The sequence below is a fragment of the Ursus arctos genome, unplaced genomic scaffold (genome assembly GCF_023065955.2).
Source record: "Ursus arctos isolate Adak ecotype North America unplaced genomic scaffold, UrsArc2.0 scaffold_28, whole genome shotgun sequence".
Lineage (NCBI taxonomy): Eukaryota > Metazoa > Chordata > Mammalia > Carnivora > Ursidae > Ursus > Ursus arctos.
The window spans coordinates 24,244,515-24,264,675 of NW_026622963.1; positions in this window are offsets into that span (position 1 = coordinate 24,244,515).

Sequence of the window (20,161 nt, forward strand, 5' to 3'; positions counted from 1 at the left end):
GATGTGGGGCTCGATCCCATAACGCCGGGATCATGCCCTGAGCCGAAGGCAGACGCTTAACCACTGTGCCACCCAGGCACCCCTCACTTATAATCTTTTTGAGAGCTCATTTATTTCTGAATCATTTTTCCAAAATGCTATTCAATAAACATGTAACGTGAGCCACTTTATCATTTCAAATTATCCAATAGCACATTTAAAAAGTAGAAAGCAAAAGAGGAAAGTAATTTTACTGTTTACTTTATTTAACCCAATATGCCAAAATATAATTATTCCAAAGTGCTATTATTATAAATTTATTAATGAGATATTAGCATTCTTTTTATAATAAGGCTTCAGTGTCTGGTGTGTATTTTACACTTAGACTAGATCTGCATTTGGACTGGGACACTTTACATGCCAATAGCCTCATTGTACCTTGTGGTGACTGATTAGACAAGAAAGCTCTTACTTCTAAGGTATAATCCTCTGATGTTCCTAACTGGAGCTCTGGCTATTTATCATGGCCTCACTTCCTAAAGATTTCTAACGTCAAATTTATCTCCTCAATTTAATGAGATTTCCTTAATCTCTGTTTGAATTCTTAGACTATTAACTCCTACTTCTAATTTGACTTCTTATCTTCTTCGTTCTGAATCAGCAAATGTCTTCATGGGAAACATGGAACAGAATAAAAAGCTCAACTAAACATACTTAATTATTTCTGGCATCTTGGTCTCTCATGTCCTGGTTGCCTGGGTAGCATGGAACTCCAAGATTCTGTCTCCTTTATCCTATACAACTTCCAAATCTCTGCTCAGAGTCCTTGTTTCTTTCTGCTACTTGCCACTTCACTTTGTAGGTTCTTGGACCTGTGTCACTTATTAATTGTCATATGACTTAAGTGGAAAAGAGGCACAGAATGTCAGGCTCACTGCTATGCATTTCCCTCTTTAACTGCATCCTGGCATCCAAGTGTTACCTGCTTTGGTAGCTCTCTAACACTTCAACAGAGCTTTTGCTCTTGTTTTGTTCAGCTCTTCCTGTTATATTTGGTATCAGGTTTGGTCTGCATGAAGGTAATGCTCCAACATATCCCAATTTTTTAATCTACGCTGCTGATTTTTAAAATAGATCCAAGCATGTCATGGCTAGTGCAGAAAAAAAAAATTACACTGTATTTTGGAATGTCACAGGTATTCCTTATATTAGTTTTTAGAACTTGAAAAAATTGTCATGCTCCTCATTTTTTTCTCGAAAAACATGGATGCCCAGCTGAAAAATATACAGGTACCAGAGTATATGCCACAGAACCAATAGTTATCAAAACAAACACTTACACTTAAGGGAAAGACATACCCAAAAATTCACTACTCAGGGAGGAGATTAAGATGGCGGAGGAGTAGGGGATCCCTTCTTCAGCCGGTCCCCTGAGTCGAGTTGGATAGGTACCAGACCAGCCTGAACATCCATGGAATCAGCCGGAGACGCAGGAAGATACATCTGGATCTCTACAACTGAACATCTCCAGCGCTGAGTATTGAGGTACGAAGCGGGGAGCCTTGAAACCACGCACAGATATCGGAAGATAAATGGAAGGGGGAGGGAGCCACCGCATTTGGGCTCCAGGAAGCGGTAGCCACCTGCACGGGAGAGCAAGCGGACTCGCGGACCAGCACCCGCGAAAGAGCAGACTGAGACTGGGAGCCGGGAGCGCATGCCACCAGGCATCTCGCGGAACTCCGGAATTCCGGTGTGCTCACTGGATCCAGACTGAGACCGGGAGCTCCAGGAGCACGCGGGGGTGGCTGGTGGTGTTAGAAACACAAAGGACAGAGACGCGCCAGCCCTGGAAGTGAGGGCAGGGACGCCGGGTGTGGGGCGCATATCCTGGGATGCTGCAGGGTTGAGCAGCACCAACAGTAACGGAGTTAAAGTGGCCAGAACATCAGTGGAGAACGGGCCGCGATCCCTCTGTTCTGAGACAGAGGCTGAGATTCGGCCACTGCTGCTCTGACTCTCAGAAGAGGCACAGCAAACTGCCAGGGAAAGCCGCCAGAGAACAAAAGCCTTGAAATACCGGCTCACAGGGTGCCCATCCCCATCCCCCCTCGCAGGGGACATGGGGACTCTACCCAAACAGGGTGGCCTGAGTATCGACGCAGCAGGCCCCTCCCCCAGAAGGCAGGCTGAAAAATCAAGAAGCCCACATCCCTAAGATCCCTATAAAACAAGGGCGCACAGCCTGGGTCCCGGTCAATAATTTGGGCTCTGGACAACCCCGCAACCTGTCCTCATCAGAATGACGAGAAGGAGAAGTCCCCCCAGCAGAGAAAAGACAATGAGTCTGTGACCTCTGCAACAGAACGAATGGATATGGTTATAACCAAATTATCAGAAATGGAATTCAGAGTAACAAGGGTCAAGATGATGTGTAGACTTGAAAAAAGTATTAACGAAAATGTTAATGAGAATATAGAATCTCTAAGGGCAAAAATGAGAGCGAACCTGGCAGAAATTAAAAATTTTATGAGCCAAATGCAGTCAAAACTTGAGGCTCTGATGGCCAGGGTGAATGAGGCAGAAGAACGTATCAGCGAGTTAGAGGATGGGTTAGTAGAAGAAAAAGCTAAAATAGAATCTGGACTCAAAAAAAATCCATGCTCAGGAATGTAGGTTACGGGAGATTACTGACTCAATGAAACGTTCCAATGTCACAATCATTGGCATCCCCGAGGGGGTGGAGAAAAACAGAGGTCTAGAAGAGATATTTGAACAAATTGTAGCTGAAAACTTCCCTAATCTAGCAAGGGAAACAAACATTCATGTCAAAGAGGCAGAGAGGACCCCTCCCAAGCTCAACCATGACAAACCTACGCCACGCCATGTCATAGTGCATTTCGCAAATATTAGATCCAAGGATACAGTATTGAAAGTGGCCAGGGCAAAGAAATTTCTCACGTACCAAGGCAAAGTTATCAGAATTACATCAGACCTGTCTACACAGACCTGGAATGAGAGAAAGGGTTGGGGGGGGGGCATTTTAAAGCTCTTTCAGAGAAAAACATGCAGCCAAGGATCCTTTATCCAGCAAGGCTGTCATGCAGAATTAATGGAGAAATAAAGACCTTCCAGAATCACCAGTCATTGACCAATTTCATAACCACGAAACCAGCCCTACAGGAGATATTAAGGGGGGTTCTATAAAGGTAAAAAGGCCCCAAGAGTGCTATAGAACATCAAGTCACAATCTATAGAAACAAAGACTTTACTGGCAACATGGCATCATTAAAATCATATCTCTCAATAATCAGTCTCAATGTAAATGGCCTAAATGCCCCCATAAAACACCACAGGGTTGCAGATTGGATAAAAAGACATGACCCATCCATTTGCTGTCTACAAGAGACTCATTTTGAACCTAAAATACATTCAGACTGAAAGTAAAGGGATGGAATATCATCTTTCACGCCAATGGACCTCAAAAGAAAGCTGGGGTAGCAATTCTCATATCAGACAGATTAGATTTTAAACTAAAGACTATAGTTAGAGACACAGAAGGGCGCTATATTATTCTTAAAGGATGTATCCAACAAGTGGATATGACAATTATAAATATATGTGCCCCCAACAGGGGAGCAGCAAGATACACAAGCCAACTCTTAACCACAATAAAAAGACATAGATAAAAATACGCTAACAGTAAGGGACCTCAACACTCCACTATCAGAAATAGACAGATCACCTAAGCAAGAAATCAGCAAAGAAACAAGAGCTTTGAATGACATACTCAATGAGTTGGACCTCATAGATATATATAGAACACTACACCCCAGAACCTAAGAATACTCATTCTGTTCTAATGCCCATGGAACATTCTCAAGAATAGACCATGTTCTGGGTCACAAAACAGGTCTCAACCGATACCAAGAGACTGAAATTATTCCCTGCATATTCTCAGACCACAACGCTTTGAAATTGGAACTCAACCACAAGGAAAAATTTGGAAGAAACTCAAACACTTGGAGACTAAGAACCATCCTGCTCAGGAATGACTAGATAAACCAGGAAATCAAAAATCAAATTAAACAATTTATGGAGACCAATGAGAATGAAAATACAACAGTCCAAAACCTATGGGATACTGCAAAGGCAGTCCTTAGGGGAAAATACATAGCCATCCAAGCCTCACTCAAAAGAATAGAAAAATCTAAAATGCAGTTTTTATATTCTCACCTCAAGAAGCTGGAACAGCAACAGAGGGACAGGCCTAATCCACGCACGAGGAAGCAGTTGACCAAGATTAGAGCAGAAATCAATGAATTAGAAACCAGGAGTACAGTAGAGCAGATCAACAGAACTAGAAGCTGGTTCTTTGAAAGAATTAATAAAATTGACAGACCACTGGCAAGACTTATCCAAAAGAATAAAGGACCCAAATTAACAAATTATGAATGAAAAAGGAAAGGTCACAACCAACACCAATGAAATTGGAAGGATTATTAGAAACTTTTATCAACAGCTTTATGCCAATAAATTAAGCAATCTGGAAGAGATGGAGGACTTACTGGAAACCTATAAACTACCAAGACTGAAACAGGAAGAAAGTGATTTTTTAAACAGGCCAATTAATTATGAAGAGATTGAAAGAGTGATAAACAACTTTCCAAATAACAAAACCCCAGGCCCGTACAGTTTTCCTGGGAAATTCTACCAAACATTCAAAGAAGAAATAATACCTATTCTCTTAAAGCTATTTCAAAAAATAGAAACAGAAGGAAAGCTACCAAACTCATTCTATGAGGCCCATATTACCTTGATCCCCAAACCAGGCAAAGACCGCCTCAAAAAGGAGAATTACAGACCGATTTCCCTAATGAATATGGACACCAAAATCCTCAACAAGATCCTGGCTAATAGAATCCAACAGTACATTAAAAGGATTATCCATCATGACCAAGTGGGATTCATCCCTGGGATGCAAGGGTGGTCCAACATTCGCAAATCAATTAGTGTCATAGATTTTATCCAGAAAGAAAAATTCAAAAATCATATGATTCTCTCAATAGATGCAGAAAAAGCATTTGATGAAATACAGCATCCTTTCCTGATTAAAACCCTTCAGAGTGTAGGGATCGAGGGTACATTCCTCAATCTCATAAAAACCATCTATGAAAAGCCTACAGCAAATATCATTCTTAATGGGGAAAAGCTGGAAGCCTTTCCCTTAAGATCAGGAACACGACAAGGATGCCTACTCTTGCCACTATTATTCAACATAGTACTAGAAGTCCTTACAACAGCAATCAGACAACAAAAAGGGATAAAAGGTATCCAAATCGGCAAAGAAGAAGTCAAACTGTCTCTCTTCGCAGACGACATGATACTCTATATGGAAAACCCAAAAGTATCCACTCCCAAACTATTAGAAGTTATAGAGCAATTCAGTAATGTGGTAGGACACAAAATCAATGCTCAGAAATCAGTTGCATGTCTATACACGAATAATGAGATTGAAGAAAGAGAAATTAGGGAATCCATCCCATTTACAATAGCACCAAAAACCATACATTACCTTGGAATTAACTTAACCAGAGACGTAAAGGACCTATATTCTAGAAACTACAAATCACTCTTGAAAGACATTGAAGACGACACAAAAAGATGGAAAAATATTCCATGCTCATGGATCGGAAGAATTAACATAGTTAAAATGTCCATGCTACCCAGAGCAATCTACACTTTCAATGCTATCCCGATCTAAATACCAATGACGTTTTTCAAAGAACTGGAACAAACAGCCCTTAAATTTGTGTGGAACCAGAAAAGGCTCCGAATCGCCAATGAATTGTTGAAAAGGAAAAACAAAGCTGGGGGCATCACAATGCCGGATTTCAAGCTATACTACAAAGCTGTGATCACAAAGACAGCATGGTACTGGCACAAAAACAGACACATAGACCAATGGAACAGAATAGAGAACCCAGAAATGGACCCTCGGCTCTCTGGGCAACTAATCTTTGATAAAGCAGGAAAAAACATCCGGTGGAAAAAAGACAGTCTCTTCAATAAATGGTGCTGGGAAAATTGGTCAGCTACATGCAAAAGAATGAAACTTGACCACTCTCTCACACCAGTACACAAAGATAAACTCCAAATGGATGAAAGACCTCAATGTGAGACAGGAATCCATCAAAATCCTAGAGGAGAGCACAGGCAGCAACCTCTACGACATCAGCCACAGCAACCTTTTTCATGACACATCTCCAAAGGCAAGAGAAACAAAAGATAAAATGAACATGTGGGACTACATCAAGATAAAAAGCTTCTGCACAGCCAAGGAAGCAGTAAAAAAAAACTAAGAAGCAGCCCACGGAATGGGAGAATATATTTGCAAATGATGCTACAGATAAAAGACTGGTATCCAAGATCTACAAAGAACTTCTCAAGCTCAATATGTGAGAAACAAATAAACAAATCATAAAATGGGCAGAAGATATGAACAGACACTTTTCCAATGATGACATACAAATGGCTAACAGACACATGAAAAAATGTTCAAAATCATTAGCCATCAGGGAAATTCAAATCAAACCCACACTAAGATACCACCTTATGCCAGTTAGAATGGCAAAAATTGACAAGGCAAGAAACAATTGCTGGAGAGGATGTGGAGAAAGGGGATCCCTCCTACACTGTTGGTGGGAATGCAAGTTGGTACAGCCACTCTGGAAAACCGTGTGGAGGTCCCCTAAAAAGTTAAAAATTGAGCTACCCTATGACCCAGCCATTGCACTACTGGGTATTTACCCCAAAGATACGGACGTAGTGAAGAGAAGGGCCATATGCACCCCAATGTTCATAGCAGCATTGTCCACAATAGCTAAATCATGGAAGGAACCAAGATGCCCTTCAACAGATGACTGGTCCATATATACAATGGAATATTACTCAGCCATCAGAAAGAACGAGTTCTCAACATTTGCTGCAACATGGACAGCACTGGAGGAGATAATGCTAAGTGAAATAAGTCAAGCAGGGAAAGACAATTATCATATGATTTCTCTCATCTATGGAACATAAGAACTAGAAAGATCGGTAGGAGAAGAAAGGGATAAAGAAAGGGGGGAAGTCAGAAGGGGGAATGAAGCATGAGAGACTATGGACTCTGAGAAACAAACTGAGGGCTTCAGAGGGGAGGGGGTGGGGGAATGGGATAGACTGGTGATGGGTAGTAAGGAGGGCACATATTGCATGGTGCACTGGGTGTTACACGCAACTAATGAATCATCGAACTTTACATCAAAAACCAGGGATGTACTGTATGGTGACTAACATAATATAATAAAAAAACATTAAAAAAAATAAAGGGCTACGGGCAGAATTAAATAAATTAATATATGCAAATGCGTAAAAAAAATTCACTACTCTAATGAGAATAAGTGAATTGCAAGGCTTGAATCTTAGATGCTTTTTATGAAGAATATAAATACCAATATCCAGAATTCCTAATGAAAATCTTAAGAAAAAAATAAAAATAAAATATAATCTCAAAAATTAAAATAAATTATGTATAGGAAATATTTCCAAGTAAAAAAAATAATATTGGGATCTTATTAAGATTTGATTTCTGAATGCTGTAAAATATGAGATATTATGTTGCATCCATATAAAAGTTGACACATTGTTTTAATAGATGGATCTACATTCAAATTCAATAGGTCTCATCTGGGATAATAATAAGTCAACATGACTAGTATAAGAAAGTATTTGGATGTTCTTATTGATTGTACTGATTCCAATTCCTAAGCCAGGCAATGGCTGCAGAGTACGGATGTGAGCAGTTATCTAAACTTATTAATAGTCTTCAAATGTGTTAAAAGCTTAGATGGCAGTATACTGCTCTTTCCTCTGATCAACTTGGCTTGTTCCATCTGGTTGTCTAGTCATTACCATACTAAAAACAGATGATGGACATTCAATCACTTAGAAAATATTTATCTCGACTATTCCTCTTCATTCCACTTTGATTTCTTCTGCCAAAAAGTGAACCTCTTATGTAATGTCACTTAGTCCTGGAAGTGGAGGTCCTGACAATATAGATTTCACAAGGATAGATAGGATATGTCCAGAGAGTCGCTGAGTCACATTTGGAATAGAGAGGAAAGCAAGTATGTCTGGAAAAATGAAAGCATGGATCCCTCCAACTTTGCCTTTTATATCCCAAATCACAATCACCATTGTCTTTGTGATGAAGTTACATAATATGTCAGTGTTCTAAGACCATTCCCTGCCTTTCCATCCAGCTTCATCTTACACATGTCTCCCCATGGCCCCAACTCCATTGGAATCCCTTCTGTTTCTCAAATGTATTCAGCCTTCACTCTACACTGGACATTCAGCCATGCTGTTCCCCTCTCTAAAACCCCAAACCCCTCAAATGGGTAAATCCTACATATCCCTAAAGGCCAGCTTCCAGTTCCTCTCTCTGGGCATATATTCTCAGACTCTCTAGATTCCAGTGAATGTTCATACTGGTAATTATTTTTAAATGATTCTCTTCCATTGATCAGCGAAGGCTTGGGTCACATCTTTGTTGTCTTGGCGTTTCACTCCCAGTGCCTGGTGTAGTGCTTGTGTCAAAGCACATAACTTCTCATCTCATAGAAAGGAAAGGAAATCATGAAAAAAAAATCTTTCCTGGGTTCTAGGAACTTTTATCAATTATGTCTTAGAAGAAACATAATCTGATTTTAAAATAAATAAAGCAGATAAAAATGTAGAACTGGAAGGAATTTTTTAGGAAACGAAATTATATAATCACTTCCCTTTGCTGCTAAGAAAACTGAGGTCCAGGGAGCACGGGTGATTCTTACTAGAGCTTATATTAATGATGATGATAATAATGACAATATCCAAGCCATCTCCATCCATGGCGGACTCCACCAAGATGTGCCATTTCCCTTATCCACTCCAGCGTGTTCTCTGTGATTCTCAGCAGTAGCGTGACAATACACGAATAATATAAAGTACTCAAGTTTGTCGAGGATTTGCTTTCCTAATAGAATCTAATCAATACTGCCCCTGTAACTGTGTCCCTCTAACTTACATATACTTGAATAGCAATTTTAGTCTTCTTTTGATAATAAAGGTATTTATTAAATCAGTTAGGATGCTTTAGTGGCAAGTACAGAAAACCTAGCAGAAAGTGGTTTACATAATGATGACTTTGAAATGTCACATAATTATAAGCCCAAGGGTAGGGCAGCTTGAGGGATAATTCACTGCCTTAATGATGTAATCCATGAGCCAGGGTCTTTTTGTCTTCCTGCTCTGCAAATCTTGACACACTGGCCTTTGCCCTCATGACTTTTTTTGTTGTTGTTGTTGGTTGTAATATGTCTGCAACAGTTCCAAGCACCGTATTCTCACACAGATACTTCCAGTGGTAGTAGAGGAGAAAATTTCTTCCCATTTTAATGGCAAGAGAAACTTTCTTAGAATCTCTATTTAAGTCTCACCGGAGAGAGCTGTGTCACGAGCTCATTTCTGAACGAATTACTGACCAAAGGGTCATTGTATCTCCATGGCTAATTTAGACTGATCAGCATTTTCCTCCTTGCTTTGGAGAAGGGCCCAGCTTCTCTTGAAGTAGATGGCTTACTGGGAAAAAAAGGCAAGTATGAAGGAGTTAATATCCATGGGCAACAAACAGTCCCACATCTATTTTAGATTTTTTTTTTAAATAAAGATCAGGTAACTGCCTAATTGGCATTTAACAGAGATAATATTAATTATTTCTCACTTTTGTCAAATTTTACACAAAGCTGTAGTAATATTATTTCAACTTCCTTTTGAAGCCTTAAATGGCTGGTACAATACATTCAATTGCGAAACATTTTCTAATATCAACCCAAACTGTATCTGTTAAACAATGTGAGAATAAATGCAGTTTTCTGTCATTATTCGCCCGACAGTTATTTCTAGGATCACGTCTTAAAAGGAACAAAGACCAACTATTTATATGAAACTGATCAATACGAAGACACATCCGGAGGGTCTGACTGTATTGTGTCAGATAAAATTAGTATGCCAGGAGCTCAAATGTCATAAAGACAGAAGACTCAACTTCATGAGGGACTTATTAGCAGTCAGACATAGCACATTGTCCTGCACAGACATATGCTGTCTATGCCAAGCATTCGTGATGCTATCTTAATGAATAGAGGAAGAACTCATTTTGAATCTGTAAAGTTTACCAGCAAGTTGAATAATTATGCTGACTATTGGTGGGGAAAAAAAAAAAGTCCTCAAATGGTCCATGTTTCTTTCTCATAGAAAAATATTATTTCTTTCCCAAATCTTCCTCCTGACACCCAACCATTGTACTCCATATCAAATAAATAGATAAAAATATTAATTTCCCCCATGTCTGTCCTGGTCTATGGATGTTCATGTTTATTTATAATCACGCTAGTTCTCATGGGCTGCGAGCTGCCTTGGGGAGGAGGTCCCCGTGGCTGTCCATTCAGTCTACATCGTACTTAACACAGTGTCACGTGCAGAAAGGTGCTTCGTGATCAATATCAGGAATCTAATTGTAAAAGGTAGAATTAAAATGAATTTTATACTTGTTTAAGTGAAATAAACAGTAGCTCTTCATTCAGGGGAAGAATACAGTTAGAGGAAAAATATCTTGCCTTTATCTTCTCATGAATATCAATAGTGAATGTCAGTCTAAAGAATGGAAAGGAAAATGAAAAAATATTATGATGACTTAGCAAAAAGTTGATATTTTGTTATATAGACTATGTACATATAAATCTATACATATAACTATACATATATATAACTACATATAGGTACAAACATGCACATATATAAAACTATACAAGTGGGGTGCCTGGCTGGCTCAGTCAGTGGAGCATGTGACTCTCGATCTTGGGGTTATAAGTTCGAACCCCACATTGGGTGTAGAGATTACTTAAAAAGAAAATCTTTAATAGATAAATAAATAAACAAATAAATAAAATTAAACTACACAAGTATTAACAAAATACCAGTAGTACTGTTTTACCAGCTGGAGTCAGAGGGCACACAAACCACTTCTATTAACTCGGCCACAAAGGCCATCAGAGAGCTCAAGGTCTTGGTGTCACGTGGGGGCTGCTGGCAAGTGGGACGTAGGCATGAGGACCAGGTACAGGATGGCTCTGACCAGGAACCTAACCCAACTGCATTGTCCCTACCGCCTCTGGCAGTCAGCTTCTGGGACTGCAACACCCCACCATGGGTCTCAGCAGTTCTAAAGCCAAATTAAACCATTTCTAAAATTCTCCTATATCTCAGCATCACTCCTTCAATATAGAGTCCCAGTTAGCTGAGCCTAGGACAAAAATCTCATTCTGGGGCACCTGGGTGGCTCAGTCAGTTGAGCAGCCAGTTCTTGATTTTGGCTCAGGTCATGACCTTGGGGTCCTGGGATGGACCCCCCACCTCGGGCTCTGTGCTCAGTGGGAAATCTGCTTGAGGATTCTCTGTCTTCCTCTCTCTCTGCTCCTCTGCCCCCTAGAATAAATAAAATAAATCTTAACAAAAACTTCTCATTCCAACTACTATGAAGTGAGAAGAGAGACAACATGGTCCTTCTCATTTCTGAAATGGAATCCCACCAACACTGACACAGTGGGGACCTTGCCTAAACTACAAAAGGCATACAGACACTAAGAAGGCAGGATACAGAAGGGTCCACCACTATTTGTCCTCTATTTGAATCCTACTTCCTCTGCTCACACCTCCAGAAGGGAAACAGAAAATGGATACTCAGCCCATCAGACAGTCATGCCACAATAAACATGCTCACTCTTTCCCAAAGGGAGACAGCTCAAAGTCTTGTCAATTAATTTGAACCTGTTCAAAGTCCAGGATTCCTGGGTGATGTTCATTCCTCATATGCAGACACCATCATCACATGTTGAAATTCATCGTTCTGGAAGCAACCGGTAAGTAGCATAGCCCAAATACAATGCTGAAGGAGGAAGAAAATAAATGGGAAATTGAGGTGTGTAAATGTACTCACCACACAACAAAAATAGACATGTGTAGTGGTTATTACCCTCACTGGGGCAACTGTGCATGAAACAGAGCTGCTACTTACAACTTCTCTCCCTCATTTCCCGTTCTGCATCTACCTACAACCAACACCCCAGCTGATCAAGAGGTTGTTGCTGTTTTCAACCTAGCAGATTACTCAAACTTTTATTGTTGTTGGAGACAGGCCTTTCATAATCTCTTCAGTGTATGGTTTTATTTTTTCCATCAAATGTTACTATTATAAAAGGTAAGAGAAGAAGGTGCCTTGAGAGACCACATGGGTTCCACCCATAATCAGCCTCCTCCATTACGAAGTAATAATCTTATTTTTTCTTTACAGCCAGGATCAGTCACACCAACCAATGCTAAAATGTCTGTTGTTTCCATTTTTCCTAGAGTCATAAGATGCTGAAAATGACCAGGTTGTATTAGCTTCCAATGCAATGGAAATGTTGTACGTCCTGGTGGAAATATTTTTCCCTGGTGGACTAATATCTCTAAACCAGCAGACCCCAAACTTACAGAAATAAGAAGCAAACATTTTTAAAAGTAGCACTGTAACTTCAGTTACAGTAACTACTACAGAGACTTCAGTAGGCCATTCAAAGTTCTTGTAATGACAGATACTTCTGGGTTATGGCAAATACGGTAAGGCTAATGAATCAAAATATAGTAGTCCTTTGCCTTTCTTGTTTCCTTCAAGTCCCCCCCACCCTTAGAAGTGATGTTATGCAGAAACCCATAACAATGTTAGAGTAATAAATAAGTCTCTGTATAGTATTCCTTGCAGATGCTTGATGGACAAAGACAAGTCCAAATCCATATTAAATATGTCTTCCAGTGAGGAAAAGTGGCAACCTATCTTAGAAAGGTTTCAGTGTTATTATCTTGTTACAAAACATCTGGCTGGTCCTCCTAAGATGTAATATAGGTCTGTATTTTAATGTTACTTATGTGGATGGTGAATTGGACATCCTTTAGCGGGAGTAGCCTAAATGACCTTGGTAAAAGGGAAGTCCATGTTTTTAAGCCACCTTGAGCATTTAACCTTGTTCCATGGCCACTTGAAATATGTAACTAGCACAAAGGAGAGCTATTTCAAGAAAACCAGTACTGATTATTAAGAACCCCCTCCGCAGAGGGTGTGACCCTTTGGTAAGCGGCCCAAAACAACCTCACAATCTGGTCTTCCAGAAAGTTCCATGCCTCCTCTGTAAATCTCTTTGTTACAGGTTTCTGAACTTGCCCTTCGCATGTCCTGACCACATGGACAAACTAATTGCCACATCCGTGGATCAGAAGAAAATCACTGAGCTGGTAAGACCTTGCATTTTTGTGGGATCAACCTCTAAACCAATGCCGTGCAGGTGTCCTGCTAAGGTATTTAAATGCCTATTAATCCTCTCTCTCCTCCTGCTATCCATATGGTATCATCTATGGAGAAGGGCAAGCAGCGAACTGTCCTCTGGAAGTGATGAGGCAGTCAAGGGTCCTGGAAACTCATTTGGGCATGGTTGACACCGTGAGACAAGACAGAGAGGGCATGTTGCTCTTGTTTGTTCAGGCAAACTTCTGCTAATATCTTCTGTTTATTAGGAGAGAGAGGAAATGCATTCCCAAATCCACATGCAGTCCAGGTGCCGGTGAGTGTGCTGAATGGCTCCAGCAGCGAAATCACATCAAGAACAGCAGCTACAGTTGGAGTTAAATCTATTCCATTTAAGATAATTCATGCTCATTCTGTGAGGTCCCTCGCTTTCTGCACCTCTGCAACTAGAGAGATAAGTAGAGTTATATTAAGAATCACCACCCCTGGGGTGCCTGGATGGCATAGTCTGTTAAACTTCCAACTCTTGATTTCAGCCCAGGTCATGATCTCAGGGTCCTGGGATCAAGCTCCATATAGGACTCTGTGCTCAGCAGGGAGTCTGCTTGAGGATTCTCTCCCTATCCCTCTGTCCCTCCCCTTGCTCTTTCTATATATATAATAAATAAATAAATCTTAAAAAAAAAAAAAGAATCAGCACTCCTGCATCTCTCAAGTCTTTGATGGCAGCACTAATCTCTTTCAGGAGGATGGGGTATTACTCTTAATTTACTATTTCATTTAGAAAAAGAAGTTCCAAGGGACACAATGGTACCATAATAACCTTTATTTATGGGTCACAAACCTTGTGGGGATTTTCCCAGTGTGTGTGTATAATGTATTTCAAATATAGACTTTCTCATTTCAAATATATACTGCGTAACTAGGAAAGGAAAACAGAATGACTTTGGACTCCATTAAGCCAAATATCTACTTATTATCTGATATACATAAGCTACCACTCTAATGGAGCACAGTGGTATTTCAGGGTTTTTTTGATCAATAGTGTTAACATTGGGTTAGTATCTGCTAATCCACAAAAAGTCTAGGTATTTCCCCTTTTTGTGGTGAATATCTTCATATCCCTTTGAGAAAGACTTGGTGAAAGAATCACGATACATACTTTGATATCATTACAAGGTCAAGTCATGATGTTATCTGCCTCCATTTCATTTGAGGATAATTGGATCTAAAAACCAGTATTGCACTGATGTTAGCTAAGTAAAATTTAAATTAAATTAAATAAATGAATGAATAAATAAATAAATAGATATATAAATAAGGACAACTGGGTCTAGGAACTGATTCAGAGGTTGAGATTATGTCTAGGGTGGCAAATACGTATCATGATTTCTCAGAATTAGCCTAAGCTTACCAGACATGAGGCTCTATCCTCTCCCAACATATATAACCTAGTTGCATTTAGAAATTTGGAAAACTTCTAATAACTCTGTATCTGCTTTGTCTTAGAGGATCTCATAATCGTTAACCAAGGTCAAAGACCCTTGACATTCTGTTTACCATGCTGGCCTTTTTATTCTGGAGATTAAATGCAACCACCTGGCTTCTGCTCCTCTGCAATCCTCCTGCCCACCAAAACCAAAACCTATTTCAAGTACAGTCTCTCAAAAGCATCTTGAATCCTAAACAAATTACTAATAAGCATGTTTCATAGATGTTGGTGCTCTCGTGACACAATATTTTTCTCAATATCTTAGAAAGAGTGTTTTTGGTATTTCTTGGAGAATATAATTAAATTAAATGATCTAGAAAAACACATGACCAATGTACTGCAGTCTTCTAATCCCAAAGTCTTAGGGGTTTCCTCTATGTATTAAGACAAAGCTTTTCTGGTCTTTCATCACCTTTGAGTTCCAGGTTTCAGCTTTTCGGCATCCATCCAAGAAAACAATTAAAATCACTTCCAGGGAATCTGACTAGCATACTGGAATCATATTAATTTGATCAAATCAAAAGTAATGATCTCTCATCTAAAAAAAAAAGCTAATATCCATCCTTATACACATTTCCAAGATTTGGGTCAATATGAATTAGTAATTCATTAGCATATTTTTTACTATGAAAACATTTTTATGAAGGTTTGAGTTTGTAATTTTTTCCAGAAGTATTCTGGAATAATTAATAGTTAAATACTTTTGGCAAGAATGTTACTTAAAACACTTTCATGCAACAGAGTCTCATCAACAAGGAAAGAGGGCTACTTCAGCTTCCAAGGAAATGACAAGACCTCTAAATCTCCCTTATGTATCCTTCTTTAAATTCTTTATTTTCCCAATGATTGTCTTATTAATCTAAAATCTGGTGAAGCTTTGAATTTAATTGATAATACCATTCAGTGGAGGTTCTTCTGTCCCGCAAGAGAAGTATAAGTAATCTGTATTTTCTCATATATCCTCAATTTACTTATTAGGGTTCTAATATTTCCTGATCAAGTTTTCTATCTTTGACATAAAAGATATGGAGAATCTTTGAATTCAGTAGATATTGTAATTGAAGTCAAACATTAAGCTTAGACTTTGACTGCTTCTACTCTATTGAAGCATGAGATGAGATCAAGAAAGTATCTGGATTTCAGAGCACGTGGGTGGCTCATCTGGTTAAGTGACTGACTCTTGATTTTGGTTCAGGTCATGGTCTCAGGGTTGTGAAATCAAGCCCAGCCTGGAGCCTGCTTAAGTTTCTTTCTCTCTCCCTCTCCCTCTGCCCTTCCCCTCATCTAAAAAAAAAAAAGTATCTAGATTTCAATTAGTGTCTTGAACAATCTTTCAGGATTTGAGATGGTCATTCTTTTTCAGCAACCACCTTGACATATTCCTGTCTTTCACTCATACCAACAGCAAAATAGTCATTCAATATTTGCTTCAGAAAGTACTTCTGAGTGCTGTAGGTGACTACAGGTAATCGCTAGAGGCAATCCATTATATACAATGGACTTCCATATCCCCAGCCTAGAAGACTATATTAGCTCCAAATAGTTAAGATAAATCCTTCCAAATACCAATATTAACCATTGAGTTCCACTGCTTACACCATTCTCTATTTCCAACATCTATACACTTCAAGTTTCTTGATTAAAGCAACAGAAACCAACTCTTTCCAGCCTTAAGCAGAATAGGAATTCTTGTGGCAAAACTAGTTATAAAAAAATGGCCAGAGATCAAAGGAGGTTATGCAGCAGAAATACATATGAAGTTAAAGCACAGGAATGATCTCAGCAGGATACTACTTCTGGGTGTTGCCACACCTGGGCATTTGATGCCATTTCCACTTTCAACATCCTTGCCTCTTGCCATGAATATTTTCTTTTTTAAAAAAGACTTATTTGTTTATTTGAGAGAGAGAGAACAGGAGGAGGGGCAGAGGAGAGAAAGAGGGAGAGAGAGAATCTCAAGCAGACTACCCACTGAGTGCAAAGCCCAACATGGGGCTCTAGCTCACAACTCCAAGATCATAACCTGAGCTGAAATCAAGAGTCAGACACTTAACCAACAGAGCCACTCAGGTGTCCTGCCATGAGTATTTTCTAAATGGTGTCTGTTCTACCTTGCTTTCTGTGTTGGTTTTCTATTGCTGTCATAATAAGTGATTACAAGCTTAGCAGTTTAAAATCTCATAGTTCTATTGCTTAGAAATCTAGGCATAGCATGGCTGAGCTGGTTCTCTCTTCTGAATTTGGCAAGATGGATATCAAGAGGTTAGTAGGGCTGCATTCCCTTCTGGAGATTTTAAGGATGGATCTGCTTCCAAGTTTGCTCAGGTTGTTGGGAAAAATTAGGCCCATTTGATTACAGAACTAAGGCTCTCATTTTCATGTTGGCCAGTCACGTGTCTCCTTCTCAGTTTCTTAGAAGCTACCCCCCATTCTCTAGTTCATGGGCCTCTTCTTTCATCATTAAAGGCAATAATGGCAAGTAGAGTTCTTCTCATGCTTGGAATCTCTCCGACCTACCTCACCTTGCCTCTGCCTCTCTTTTATACTTCATCTCTCTAATTTTTCTGCCTTCTTCTATTTTTATGGATTCCTATGATTACATTGAGGTAATCTATAATCCAGAATAATCTCTATAATTTAAGTTCAGCTGATTAGAACCTTATTTTCATCTGCGAAGTCCCTCACAGTAGTATCTAGATTAGTGTTTGGTTAAATAATCATGGGATGGGAATCTTAAAGAACATCTTTGGAGTTCTGCTGACCACACTTCCATTAAGATACAAAACTCTCATCAGAATATTCCGCCTAATAAAACAACACCTTGCATGCCTTACTTAACTTTATCTTCCAGGGAATGGACAGAAACAGAATTTAGCAGTGTGAAACTCTGTGGCCAGAGGTGAGGTCTTCTATTTTACTTACTTTGATATGGTGGATTTATCAATCAAAAGAATAAATAGGTTCAAATACTTAGTGTTCCTTCCACCAGTGAAATGTCCACTATTGGAAATAAATTCCTTTTGTTCTTTGAATTGATGCATTTATTATTTTAACCACATTAATGAAATTAAGCCATTAAATTTATATCATTCAAATATACTTCTATTAATGCTAATCTACTAATTGAGGAACAATCTGCAAAAAATTTCCTAATTAGCACTTAGCTCCCCAAATATCCATTTACAATAAATAATTTATCACTTAAATGTATCCTAAAGAAAAATAAATTCCTGAAACATAAAAATTTAATGGTTCTTCTGCATTTACTATTGACTTAATACTGCATAAGCACATGATGAAATTGTAATGCACTCGAGGAAAATAATTATTAGAACACACTGCAATTTCTTTGGTAGAAAATTCTCATCAAGTGCACTGACTTAAACAGGTAAATTCATAAGTCTCTCAAAGCACAACAAATATAGAAACACTTTTTCTTTATTAGGATAATTATACTTGATTGGCTAATGAAAATCATATACTTAATGTCCGTCTTTCTAGTTAAAGAGAGAGACAGTTTGGAGTGATTCTAAGCCTGCTTCTAAGTCTTATAGATTCCTTTTTCTGTCAGGAGCAGTCCTTGCCTAATTTATTCACTCCATGCAACTGAATCTTGTCAAATGTCTGGTGCAGTTTTTCTTATTAACAAAATAACCCGGAATGGATTCTTTCACTCAGGAATTTTTTAAAACAGCCAAAAAATAATAAAACATTCATTGAGATACCAGCAAAGAACAGTGGAGTAGGGAACTGCAAAAGTCTGTACCTCCACAAAAACAACAAATAATCTGGTAATAACTGTCAGAATCCACTGAGGGGGGAGGGGAACTTTGGAATCCAATCAAAAGCTTAAAACAATCAAGGAAACATTTAATCAAGAGAAAGAAAGAAAGAAACAGGAAGAAAGAAAGAAGAAGGAAAGAAAGAAAGAAAGAAAGAAAGAAAGAAAGAAAGAAAGAAAGAAAGAAAGGAAATCAACCAAGTCTTGTTCTTAGAGATTTTGACATTTTCATTTACCTCAGTACCATCCCCCAGTACACAGTTCAGTGTCAGCCTTGAAGATAATAATACACAATTTCTTGATAGAGGTTCCTAGGATGTGAGAAAGCAGTATTGACCTTATTCTCAAGAATTATGGTTGTTTTGACCTGTCTGGTGGCTCCCTGAAGAACCAGGTCAAAGGGCTTGCCTTCATTATGCCTAACTCAGAACTCTCTCAGGCCTAGGGCAATTATCCATGGATTATTTGTTGAAGAAAAACTGCAGGCAGATATATTAACCACTATCACCTGGAACAAGGGAGAACAGTTGGGTAAACAGTGAACAAACCAAAAGGATTGGGAAGAAAGACTAGGTAATGAGTTGCTTTGTAGAATAAGGACTTTGAAATGCTTTCATGTATTCCTAGAAATCCAAATGGTTTTGTGTATGCTTGGGGCTGGGTACATGTTCTGAAAAGCCTTGAGAAGGCTCTAAACTTTCATCTCCGGTTAACCTTTGGAATTTGCACAAGCAGAAAGTGAAGGCTAAGGCAAAGTGGCTAACTGCCTGGCTGAGCATTGAAGGGTGGTCCAACACACACACCTCTGATCAGCAGAGACTGAGAGCTTTTGTATTTTGTATTTAGTTTTATTTGTGGGATTTTTTTTTTGCTCCAGGTGTTTAAGGAAATCTCTTTCAAATTACCAGCTGACCACTAAACAGAGATATCAGTGGCACACAAGAAATATAGACGTCACAAAATTAGTTCAAAAAAATCACAAATAACAACTACAACAAACAGTAACAACAAAGCCTGGGAGAAGGAGAGAATCTAATTTCCAGAGCTGCCACATTAGAATTTTCCAAATGTCTAAATTTCAACAGATCAAAAAATAATGAGGCACGGACATAAAGAAGAAAGATGGTCCATGCACAGCAGGGAAAACGCAACTACTAGAAACAGTCCCTAAGGAAGCCCAGTGATTGGATTTACTGGACAAAGACTTCAACTCAACAATTTACAATATACTCAAAGAGCTAAAAGAAATCATAAACAAAGACCTAAATGAAACCATGGGAATAATGTCTTAGCATTACAGAAACAAATACTAAAATGGTAGGAGTAAGTTCTTCCTTATCTGCTTATTAAATGGAAGTGGACAAAACTATTCAGTTAAAAAGCAGAGATTAGCAGAATAATTTTGGAAACATAATCTAACCATGTGTTATCTATAAGAAACTCATTTTAGATTTAAAACCATGAAGAGAAAAAGGCAGATGAACAGCAA